Source organism: Anthonomus grandis, chromosome 16 (genome assembly GCF_022605725.1).
Source record: "Anthonomus grandis grandis chromosome 16, icAntGran1.3, whole genome shotgun sequence".
Classification (NCBI taxonomy): domain Eukaryota; kingdom Metazoa; phylum Arthropoda; class Insecta; order Coleoptera; family Curculionidae; genus Anthonomus; species Anthonomus grandis.
In genome coordinates this window covers 3,137,377-3,150,669 of record NC_065561.1, presented here as the reverse complement: position 1 = coordinate 3,150,669, position 13,293 = coordinate 3,137,377, and the positions used below count along the sequence as shown (strand labels likewise).

Genomic DNA, 13,293 nt, shown 5'->3' with positions numbered 1-13,293 from the left:
CTATCAGTGAGGAAGAAAATGCTGAAATCCGGGTTGGCTGACCCACGTGCATCTTAAAATTAAATGAGTTTAACAGATTAAAAAGCATTCGATTTGATCCATTAGATTTGTCTAAAAAATTTACATTAAGATCGCCAGTCAGAATCAACATCGCATTAACTCGAATTTTACTTAAGAGGATCTCCAACTTTTCTAAAAACGAATCTAAGTTACCAGATGGAGATCGATACAATCCTAAAATATACAAATTTAACTTACTGCTAAATACAATAGAAAACTCGCACACCTTTTCAATCAATAGATGATCAAATCTGTCAATAGTAATAAACACAAATTTAGTTAAAAAAGCTTTCTCTAACATAATAAGAGTACCACCATGTGTATATTGCTTGCATGAAAATTTGGAAATTAGTACATAACCAGGGATATCAATAGGAGACGCCACTAAAAAGCACCCGACTCTCGCCGGTGATCGTGTATGTTCGGAGAAAAATTCGGTCGTTTGACGTGAATGACACGAATGTTCCCGCTTTTTTTGCGTTTGTTGGTTGTTTACTTTCGTAAAAAAGCTCCAACTAATTTGATCAATTATTGCGATTATACTTTAAAAATATTTAATAAAAAAAAATAATTTAATTTCCATTCCATTGGATCATTTAACCAAACTGCATTTTTTTGATACTTACATTAGGATATTATGTATAAAATTAATAATTCAATTTTCTTGTTTGCATCCTTTATTTATATTTAATTTATTTAAAGAATCAATAATTATTATTATTCCAGAAAGGCTATTTTTTATTTTAATTAAATTATTATTCCATTAATTATTATTTACATTAATTATTCTTATTGCTAGAAACCGTTGCTTCTAGCAGCAAACATTGCTCTTTTGTTGGTTGCCCGCCATTTACATAATATTTAAATATCCGAATGGGACAGTCGGAGATAGCCGAATGGTGACGGGAGTCGGGTGCTTTTTAGTGGCGTCTTATCAATAGGCTCGTCAGACCTCCATTCGGGCAGTTGATTCGGGCAGTTGTTGGCAGTTGCAGTTAGTTGGCAGTTATTTCTCACAGTAGACGCCTTAGTCGCCTTCGAAGAGTCAGAAGCAATTAGCGCAGCAAAAGAAGAATAAAAACCCACCCAAAACGGCGGACAACAGCGTCAACTCGCCCCCCATAGTCAGTGGGGGGCCAAACCACCGAAGACAGAGACGTCAACCCATCCAAAATGAGCCCACTAACACCGAACAAACGGAGAAAAGAGAAAAACAAGAAAACCTAGAGCGGGGTAAGTCTCTAGCTGGCAGTCCTTACCCCTTCCAAAAACCTCTTCTTGAAAGAAGATATTCTAAAACCCCATCCCCATCCCACAATCCCGATCAGAATATTGAAACAGGGAAATTCAAAAATACTGAAACGTACAAAACAATCTGCGATGGCCTCCAGTCGGAGATCAGGGTGTTGCGGTCGGAAATTGAAGAGTACAAAAAACTTGAAGATGAAAACTTACAACTAAAAATTAAGTTAAAAAACACTGAAGAAGAAATAGAAACTCTTAATGAACAAATCCGTGTCTTCAATTCCCCACTGCAACTAATGAACGATAATATGGAAAAAATACTTCAAATACCTACTCATCTAAATAAATTAACTTCAATCCCAGCATTAAAATTATTACTGTCTTAAACTTTTAAACTTAAACTTTTACTTCTTCATAAAATAAAAAAAAACATATATAAAAAAAAACACATAAATAAATAAAACACAACACCGGCCCAAAACCGACGAGCTGGGTGGGCGTGTCCTAAACCTGTGAATCCAACCAATCCCAGCCGCCCACCCAGTGCATAAATACAACCAACGCTTCCTTATCCTATTCAGTCTTTCCCCGCGTTCCCAGCCATCAAAAGCTAGAGCACCTCGATGCGACCAAGAAAAAAAAGATAGGCGCCAAAAACATCAACAACAAATTACATCAGGAAACCGGCAAGAGCCCCGAAGCTAGACCGGAGTAAATCAGTGCAAGACATCAACATCATCGTCAGACCTCAACCAGTGTTCAACAAGAATTAATACACTAGGAAAGTTAACCGATTCTAAAAATAGTTCCAATTCGCTAACTTTTGAACGCACAGATTGAACATTAAGAAATGTTAGAGCAACTTGATTATGGTGGGAGTTTCTATTAAAAAAGAAGATCCAATAGCAAGGGTGTCTATAGATTGGTCTAGTTGAGGCGTAACCGAAGACCTACCTTCGATCAAGGGTGTATCGCTGAATATACTAATTTACTAATTTACTATACTGAATTTACTTTCCTCATCCAATAATGGTTTTCCTTCCGTTTCAGATCGGATATGTTAGGAGGGACCATCTTAACGGTGTATCATATCTGTGTAGTATATATATTTATATATGATTTTTAAATAAATTATTTAATGAAACTATGGTTGAAATTTACTTTATCTTGGCAAAAAAAAATAAATCAGTTAATATATCTGTTGGAGATTAAACCTGTAACACAATTTCACCAAGAAAATTAGTTAAATAATTATTTTTTAGGAGAACTGACGCTTGTCAATGTCAAACCTCCATGCAGAAATGATTTTTTATTTTCCAAGGCATCTGTGACTTTTTTACCAAAAATTAATAAACCAATTTTATCCAGTGGAATAAAACGTATTTATTTTTTTTTGTCGAAAACGAAGTGAGATACGAAAAAAATACAAGAGGCAAAAAAGTAAATAGTTAATAATAGTTAAGTTTAATAGTTTTAATCAAACAACAAATATTATTAAAGTTGGAAAAAAGGCAGTGGCATACATTTTTTTGCCAATAATATTTGCTAAGATGTCCCTCGGGACACCATTGGACCTTATAATTTAAATCTAATTAGGGCTAAATTAGCCTCTTAATACAACAAGTAATACTGCCAAATTTCAAAAGAATCAAGTAAATATTTTTTTAATATTAATAAAAAAATAATATTTAAAAAAAAAATTATCACCCTGTATCTTGAAAACTGTGCATTTCCGGACACATGTCTATAAAAACTTTTTCTCATATTTTTTTACAAGGAATCACCCATTGAAATATCTCCGTCTATTTTTCAAACACCCTGTATAATGGACATTCCTTATTTTCTCCTGATACCCTTCAATTGTTTATATCTCATATATTATTAGAATTTATCATAATCAAGAGCGCTACTAATACCCTATCGTAAATATAAGCTAATTCAAGGTTATTTTTCTTATTTTTTATCATTTTGAAGCTAGTATATAAAAAACTATTTAATGGTCGGACTATTTCTTAAAGGCAACGTTGTCTTAAAATCCTTTAGAGAAGTTGTTTAGTAAAAGATCACGTCCGAAATGACCAACGGCAAATAAAGAAAATACGTGACGTCTCGTAATTTATTCCAGAAACATGCCTAATTTTATTTTCTTCTCTTTTTATGGATAAGAAACTAGGGTTAAATTTGTTGTTGCAACTCAAGAAAATGGAACAAAAATTAATTGTTGATGCTAAAATATGATAAAACGTAAGATATACAGGGTGACAACTTAAAAACTTTCAGTGCAAATATCTCTGAAACTAAAAAAGTTAGAAAATCACAATTTGGTACAAATGTTATATAGATAGGTGGAACTACAACCGCCTTATTTTGGTTATAGGGTGAGGCACCCCTTGGGCCCGACGCACCTTAACCTTAAAATTTTAAATATCACCACCCCTTTTATGATACCTTAAATTAAAGGTCTTTTGGAGTAACATTTAGCTGCACAAGAATTGTTCCTAAATTTTTAACAGGGGTAAAGAAAGGTATAAGTGAAATAAAATAAAATCTGTTTTTATGACGTGCTATTTTATTTAATAAGATGCTTAAAATACTTTCCATTTTGAGATCAACAAACTTTCAAATAACCTATAAGTGTAACCTATTTTCAAACTCATTTCTCACGTTTTGAAACACTTCTCTTGGCAGAGATGCAGATTTTGTAATAATCCGTTGCCGAAGATCATCGAGTGAAGCTGATTGCGTTTTAAACAAAACAGTTTTTAAGTGACCCGAGAGAAAAAAGTCGAGCGGTGTTAGATCTGATGATCGCACTGGCGATTCCATTGGACCTCTTTTGCCAATTCACTGATCTAGAATCATGTAAAGTTTTCTCACAGAAGGAACATATTGGGTTGGCACACCAACTTGTTGAAAATGTATAAGTCTTCGTTTAGGGACCTACCCCATAAATATACTAATTTTCTATTTCTTTAACAATTTTACATGACATACTTGACTTAAATTGGACATTGATTAGTAGTAAATAAGAGAAAACAGTTCAGCGTAGAGTACGTGATTATCTTTGGCAACGGATTTATTACAAAGTGTGCATCTATTCCAAAGGAAGTTTTTCAGAATGTTATAAATGAGTTTAAAAAATATTATTTTTGTTTAGCTCAACATGGAAAGCATTTTAAGCATCTTATTAAATAAAATAGCACTTAACAAAACAGAGTTTATTTTATTTGACTTATGTCTTTCTTTAAACGTGTATAAAATATAAGAAAAATTATTATACAGCTAAATACTACTCCAAAAGACCTTTAATTTAAGTTATTACAAGAAAGGTACTCAACCTATAATCAAATTATGGTGGTTGTAGTTCCCTCCACCTGTATAATATTAATATCAAATTACGCCTTTCTAACTTATTTAGTTTCACAAAGATATTTGCATTGAAAATTTTCAAACTGAGATCCTGTATATTGGCCACTGCAAATCTGGTAATAGGACTTTTTAAATAGAAAAATCCTATGATGGTTTTAATTTTTTTTTATTGAGTAGGTACTTTAATAAATATTACTTGAATTAGACTAAAAAACAAATGCATAAAATTATATGTATATGCAAAATTTAATATGGAGTAAGTAGTTATTATTCGAAACATTTCCTCAATCCATTGTTGTGCCCCAAACAGACGGATGCTATGATAAGCAGCAATTTAAGTAGGCTTAAATATTTAATGGGGACAGGTATTAGACCCCTGCTAGACTTAATTGGTTCACCGTGCCCGTTAAGCCATTTCCTAAACTCAACGCTTAATATTTGCATTGTGCATTGACGTTTGGTCATATTCTAGTAAAAGGCTTTAGACATCTCAAATGAACGATACTTAAGAGATTATAGTAAATTCCAATTTTATTAATTGAGCATAACTTCGAAATAAGCTTTTATTGATTTAATATGAGTTAAGTAATATTAATAGGTTGATTTTATATCTTGTTAATCAAATATTTAGATTTGGTACTTATATGTTTAGCTAATCAGGTATATTAAAGAATATGTGAGATAGTCTGTCAATAAATATAGTATATTATTGGATCCCTTAGCAAAACATCACGCGTCTAAAGGGAGTGGACATTGGGCTTTTATCGATATAGGCAGGAATACGTGACGCCAAAGGATATCGGAGATGAAACTACTCCTGGCGCTAGAACGGATAAATTGCCGACGTTGTCGGTGGTTGATGATCCGTCAACGCTTCTGACGTTCTATTAATTATCATATACCTTTGCTATCTAAAGCCTTTATATTTTGCAATTTAATGAGTTTATTCTATTTTATTGTAAAAAACGTTTTAAAAATAGAAATTTAAAAGCTAAAAATGACTTAGAAAATGTTATTAATAGTGCAAGCAATAGCATAAACGGTAACTTTTACTTACATATCAGATTCAAATTCAAATTCAAATTCAAATTCAAATTCAAATTCAAATTCAAATTCAAATTCAAATTCAAATTCAAATTCAAATTCAAATTCAAATTCAAATTCAAATTCAAATTCAAATTCAAATTCAAATTCAAATTCAAATTCAAATTCAAATTCAAATTCAAATTCAAATTCAAATTCAAATTCAAATTCAAATTCAAATTCAAATTCAAATTCAAATTCAAATTCAAATTCAAATTCAAATTCAAATTCAAATTCAAATTCAAATTCAAATTCAAATTCAAATTCAAATTCAAATTCAAATTCAAATTCAAATTCAAATTCAAATTCAAATTCAAATTCAAATTCAAATTCAAATTCAAATTCAAATTCAAATTCAAATTCAAATTCAAATTCAAATTCAAATTCAAATTCAAATTCAAATTCAAATTCAAATTCAAATTCAAATTCAAATTCAAATTCAAATTCAAATTCAAATTCAAATTCAAATTCAAATTCAAATTCAAATTCAAATTCAAATTCAAATTCAAATTCAAATTCAAATTCAAATTCAAATTCAAATTCAAATTCAAATTCAAATTCAAATTCAAATTCAAATTCAAATTCAAATTCAAATTCAAATTCAAATTCAAATTCAAATTCAAATTCAAATTCAAATTCAAATTCAAATTCAAATTCAAATTCAAATTCAAATTCAAATTCAAATTCAAATTCAAATTCAAATTCAAATTCAAATTCAAATTCAAATTCAAATTCAAATTCAAATTCAAATTCAAATTCAAATTCAAATTCAAATTCAAATTCAAATTCAAATTCAAATTCAAATTCAAATTCAAATTCAAATTCAAATTCAAATTCAAATTCAAATTCAAATTCAAATTCAAATTCAAATTCAAATTCAAATTCAAATTCAAATTCAAATTCAAATTCAAATTCAAATTCAAATTCAAATTCAAATTCAAATTCAAATTCAAATTCAAATTCAAATTCAAATTCAAATTCAAATTCAAATTCAAATTCAAATTCAAATTCAAATTCAAATATATTACGTAAAGTTATATACAAAAGTGTTATTGTTACATAGGTAAATAGGTACAAATAAAAATAGATAACAACCCTATTTCATGAGAGAAGAAAAATAACGTTAAATACCTACACACCTAATGTAAAAATCCAAGAAGAGGAATCGGCCTAAAGCCATCTAATGACGTACCTTGTGTGCAGATTTCCTCTTCCAAAAATGGCACAGATATTAAGAGGTTAAGAACGGCAACACCCCGGCCGCTATGCAGGCGGAAAACAGGCGAGAGAACAAAAAGGTAGTAAAAATTACGACTAACATGCACTAAAATAACCCAATATCCACACACTCAGAACAACGTTTCAAAAAATGTTTGATTTTTCAATAAAAATTGTTTGGTTTTGGCTTTGAAAATTTTTGGATAATTATAATATTTTTTCAATTCAGCAGGCAGTGTGTTAAAAAGAACTGGTCCATAATAGGTTACAAATTTTTGGATCACATTTGTACGTTTAAATGGAATAAACATATTTATATCTTTTGTTGCTCTTGTGAGATATTTGATAGAATCACTATTAATTGGTGATAATGTAGTATGGACATAGTTTAAAGTGGAATGGATATAAATATTTCTGACACTTAGTAAATTTAGATTATTATATAGTTCACCAGTTGAAAATCTATATGGTCTTTTAAATATTATTTTTAGTGCAGAATTCTGAGTGATCAACAACTTCTTTATAGTATTGTTATACGCGCAACCCCATATAATAATACAGTACTTTAAATTGGATTCTATTAGTGCGTTATATAAAGTTTTTAACATTTTTACATTTAGGATTTCACGTACCTGATACAATTTAGAATAGAAAATATTCCTAATTTTTTTATTAACGAATGCAATATGTTCCTCCCATTTAAGATACTGATCCAGTATAACCCCCAGATATTTGATTTTTTCAACTTTTTTTATTTTGATACAATTACATGCATCATTATGCGATAAGCAGTCATTATTATGAATAACAATCTCTGTGGGCGGTGGTTGATCTACTGACGTTGCGGAAAAACTCATGTAATAAGTTTTATTAAAGTTTAAACTTAAAAGACTATTGTTGAGCCACTCATACATTTTACTAAGGCCAATTTCGGCTTTTTTAAAGACTCTCTTCCAAGAATTATCAGAAAACAATAATGCAGTATCATCTGCATACGAAATAACTTCGCAGTCGTCCAATAAGCTTCCTATACTATTAATATACACAAGGAAGAGTACTGGTCCCAGCACTGTCCCTTGTGGAACTCCGGTTTTAATGTATTTAGGAGAGCTCATTGTGTTATCAATCTTAACAAATTGTTTTCTATCTGATAAATAATTTTTTAATAAGTTAAGAGGCCCGTTTCGAATACCAATTTTTTCTAAACGGTTAAAGAGAATTTCATGTGAAACGGTATCGAAGGCTTTCGAAAGATCCATAAAAACTGCTAAACTTTTTTTTCTGTTTTATAGATTAATGTTAATATTATTAACTAAATCAAATACGGCTTTCTCCGTATTTTTTTTATCTCGAAAACCATATTGCTTTTGATATAAAAGATTATTCTTTTCCAGGAAATTCATTATTCTTGACTTTAAACATTTTTCAAATATCTTAGCAAAGTTATTTATGAGAGAAATGGGTCTATAATTAGTAGTTTCATCACGATTTTTTTGATTTAAATATAGGAGATACCAGAGAGACTTTCCAATCAGAGGGTAAGTTAAACGTTGAAAATGACAAATTTATTAGGTAAACTAAAGGTTTTAAAATATGAACATGTATTCTTTTAATTAAATTAGTTGAAATTTTATCTTCCCCTGGTGCTGAGTTATTTTTTAATGTTTTAATGTGCATTATAAGTTCATTTGTATTAACTGGAAAAAGAAACATGGAGTTAGGATTAATTTTAATTTTTTCTTTAAAACTCGATGAATTTTTATTGATATTTTTTTGAATTTTTGAACCTACATTTGTAAAAAACTCATTAAAGGTATTACTAATTGTTACTTCATCTGTTATTATATCATTATTTACTTTTAATTTAAAATTATTTTGAGGCGCTTTTTTTTTGATGGTTGGTAATCTCATTAATAAATTTCCATGTTTTTTTGTAGTCATTTTTGGATTCATCTATTTTTAGCTTATAATAATTATTTTTTGCCAATTTCATTACCTTAGTTAAATTATTCCTAAATTTGTTATATTTTATTTCATCGGCAATATGATGGTTCATGTTTAAAGATTTTTTCAAGCTATCTCTCTGTTTTATAGAATTAATAATACCCTGGGTTACCCAAGGCTTACGTTTTCTTGTTTTGCTATTTAGTGTTATAATATACGTGTGTTTCCTTAGAAAATATAAAATTTTATTTTTAAAACAGGTATATGACTCTTCTATATTGTTGTTTGTAAACACTTTTTTTAGCCAGATCATTTTCTAAATTTGTGTAATTTATATTTGCTTTCCGTTGCATGCTATTAAACTGGACAATATTTTTTGTTACATTTTTAATAGATAGCCCAATAGGATAATGGTCAGTTAGATTAGTTTTAAAGATTAATGGTAAGATAGAGTTTTTTCTTAAATCAAACTGATCTATTTTTAAAAATATACGATCGAGTGCTGTTTTAGAATTGTGGGTTTCTCTTGTTGCTTGATTTATGCACGACATATATCCATTTTGCGACATAACACTTAAATACTTAGTTACATTCATATCAGTTTCCTCCAAAATATTAATGTTAATATCCCCAATAAATATATTGCACATATTTTCCTTTCCTATAAATCCTTGTGTTTCCAGATCGTTTAAAAATAACTTTAAATTTGTAGAAGGTGGTCTGTATATACCGGTAATACCCAAAGAAATATCTTTTATTTTCATAGTACAATGCAAGAGATTAGTTACAGTTAGTTTTATTATTTGAGATATTGCATGCAAATTATTTTTTATATACATTACAACACCGTCATTTTTATTAAAAAAAGAGTTATTATAAAAAACATCAAAACCAGCAAGCCTGAATGTGTCAACATTGCTAATTGTAAATGTTTCTGACAACACTACAATATCGATTTTTGTGATATCCAATTCATTCAAATAAATTATCAATTCATCAAAATTCTTTTGTAAGCTTCTGATATTAAAATGTATAATATTAAGCCCACCACTATCACCAAAAACTTCGCCAGCCCGCCCCATGTCATCCGCCAACACTACATCCAACCTGCTACCCTCCTCAACCTCATCACTAAATTCCAAAAAATTTGTCATCTTTAAGAGAAAAAAAATTAAATCTTAAATATTCTAACAAAAATATACCTAATATATAAGTTACAGAAAAAAGAAAGCAACAAAACACGTATTTTTTTAAGCAGTCAAACATAATAAACCTCTATTATTTATTTAACTGCCCCAAAGAATTGAAATAAACATTAATTAATCGTTAATTGTTTTTATATAAAGGCTAGTTTAAACTAAAGAATCACTATATGAAAATTATGAATAAATATCTATATAAGGTGATAAAGTCTCTAGGAGAAACCAATCATTACGAGTTAATTACTGGATTCTTGAAGCAAAAGTACAAAGAAACTCGTGATTAAATAGCCATGTACACACAATAAAAACTCAATAAAAAGAAAAACAAATTTGAACAAAAGCATATCCTACTCATTGTAAAAAAAAAGGAAAAGAAAAACCATACTTCAATAATTAAAGGTCCAAAAATAAACACACTCATATTGTTAGTTAAAAATTTGGAATTATACCTACATTATACATATTACCCTAGAAAAGTACCTATATTAAAGAGATATAAATATAATCTATAAACTGTTGAATTTAAATTGTAATTGTAATTATAACTGTAAATTTAAAGTTAATAGTGAAATTATTAGCAGGTAATATAAGATGTTCGTCTTTATTATTATGTGTAAATGTCCAAAATAAAATATGTACATATTCATAAACAAAACAGAGCTCATCCCATTCCCGTAGGGGAATGTTTGGATTCTGAAATGTGTGCTTTTAAATACCATATAAATATAACAAAGAATTATACATACTTCTAAGCCTTAAGAGTATTAATATCTTCTAAATTCTGAATTCGATGCACAATATTATTTATTTTCACATACACAGCACCTTAACATCACACCATTAAAAAAAAAACCACACATAAACCACACCATAAAACACCACACCATTTTACTCGAGAATTTTTTGATAGCCGCGGTTAGAAGACCAACGCGATACTGCGTTAGGTCCTCTTTGATTTGTATGTTTGTTGATTTTAAGTGTTTTCGGTTTTTTAAAACTGCACTCCGCACGGCATCGTCTGAGAATTTGAGAAGTACAGCCGGTGGGTTGTTACTAGGATTTTTGGAGGCAACACGACGACATGCTATAATTTGATTGTCTTTCAAATCATTGATGTACATTTTTTTGAGGACATCCACAATTTTGCCACGAAGATTTTCATTTTCGGTTTGTGGAATACCAAAAACCCTAACATTAAAGAGACCTTGATACCTGCTCCTGATTGTCCAAGGCTTCAAAGAATTTAGAATTTTTACTCTTTAAGTCGGCTACTTCCCTTTTTAAATCACGGATGGCTTCCTCTTGTCTTTTAAGTCTTTCCTCGAATTTCGCCATGATTTTCTGGGAGACTTTGTCTGCAATTTCTTGTAGGAAGTTCTCTATAAAAATTCCTTTGATATTTTCAAGATCAGCTCTTGACAGTACCATTCTAACCTCAAATTTTCTTCAATCGGTATTAGTCGAATTACTGTGAAATTATTACAGTATTTCAAGATTCCTCACAACAGGAACGTCTTGATGTTAAATCTGTACTTTTTAGTAATGTTTCGGTATATAAAAAATGTTATTTGCAGTTAAAAAACTTAAATTTCTTAGCAGCTACTTAAAACGCGTTCGTTTACTTCTAAAGCGCCATCTCAGTCTCAGTTTCAGTCAGATGCTTCAAGTTTTTCAAATAATTAACACAATAAGTTCGTACAGCTTTAAGATAGATAGTGTTATTAGCTGTAATAATTATAATTTATAGTGAAACTTAAGCTTCTGACAAAGTCAATGTGTAATGTAAAATCCGCAAAGACAAAGACCAAAGTTGCTCCTAGTATTATAATTATAAGTATTATAATTATAAGAGTCTAACCAGCTAATAACACTTTTGTTCTTAAAAAGGATGGACTAAACCGAAGACAGGAACGAATATACAGTTTATGTATGTTACTGCGAAGGATTGAATTTGGTGAATGCCGACATTCAGCGGTGAGTGTTGACATATACAAAATAGCTTTATGAAAAACCGAATATTTTTACATTTTATTCTAGTTTCAGAGAATTACCGGTGTATGTTGATAAACACAAATGAGTTCTGGTGAATGTCGAAAATGACTATATGTAAAACTGGCTAATTTTACTATATTTTTTTAACATCGACAACTTATTAGAGACCCTAGTGAATCCTAAGGTTTACTTTCTCTTAATAGTGGGAAGTATAACCACCCCCACAGGCTACTAGAGAGGAGACTTAGAGAGAAAGAAAAAGGACGAGAAAGGGACAAGTCCGACCGCTATATGACCGGTCAGCTAAAAGCAAGAAATCCTTGGACAAAAGAAAAGAAGGAGGGCAAGGTCATAATGCACCCACAAAATTTCTCAAACCTGAATTTCCTAAAATATCACCATCCCTTAACACCAAAAACACCCCAAAATCCCTTCGCGATCTGGCTGAGTTAGACGGGGATTACCCGGAGGTAGCCTATGCGCCGCTTTAGGGCGTTGTATGGGGAAACGCATAAGCGAGCTCGCAGGTGAGGTACGGCAAAGAGATTTATTTGAAGAATCGCGAACTAGAAAGTTCTTCTCTAAAAATAGAAAACAGAATGCCAAATAATAAAATAAAAGATATGAAAGAACACTAAAAGCATTAGCAACAGAGAACGACGTTTTCAAAAAACAGATATCCAACCTGTGCCTCAGACTCGAGTAAGCGTAAAGGATGAGACACCGTTCATAAGCAAGAAAACAAATTAACCTTCAACCTACAGAGCAATCGGATTCTAAACCGTTCACTCCTCCGTTCGTCCCACTTTACATGAGCGCAAAAACTCGCGCTCCGGGGGAGCGTAGTTTCCACTCGGGCGATCGCCCAATAACAAGCCACTTCAAGCTTATAAATGCAATAAACCTGTTCACATCCGTACAGTCGTTTCGCATACTCCCAGCCAGCAAAAACCTGAAGCATCAAATTTTGTTTGGTTATCACGAACTTCGTGTGGAGTGCGGCTATTGTTCTTTAAATCAGATTTTTTTACGTTTTATTTAGCACTATTGTAAAATGGGATTTACCAATAAAGAGTACGCCGATATTGTCTTTGTGTATGGGCGAGCTGACGGTAATGGAGCTCTGGCTAGGATCGTTATCTGATCAGAGATTATCAAACTCCAAGTTGTTTAAAAACTC

General features: G+C 30.6%; 1 protein-coding gene across 1 annotated transcript in view; it reads right to left on the bottom strand.

Annotated features, from left to right (window-relative positions):
- LOC126745744 (uncharacterized) overlaps window positions 1–13,293 on the bottom strand; it is a 306,017-nt gene that overhangs the window by 149,870 nt on the left and 142,854 nt on the right. The gene's annotated exons all lie outside the window — the stretch shown is intronic.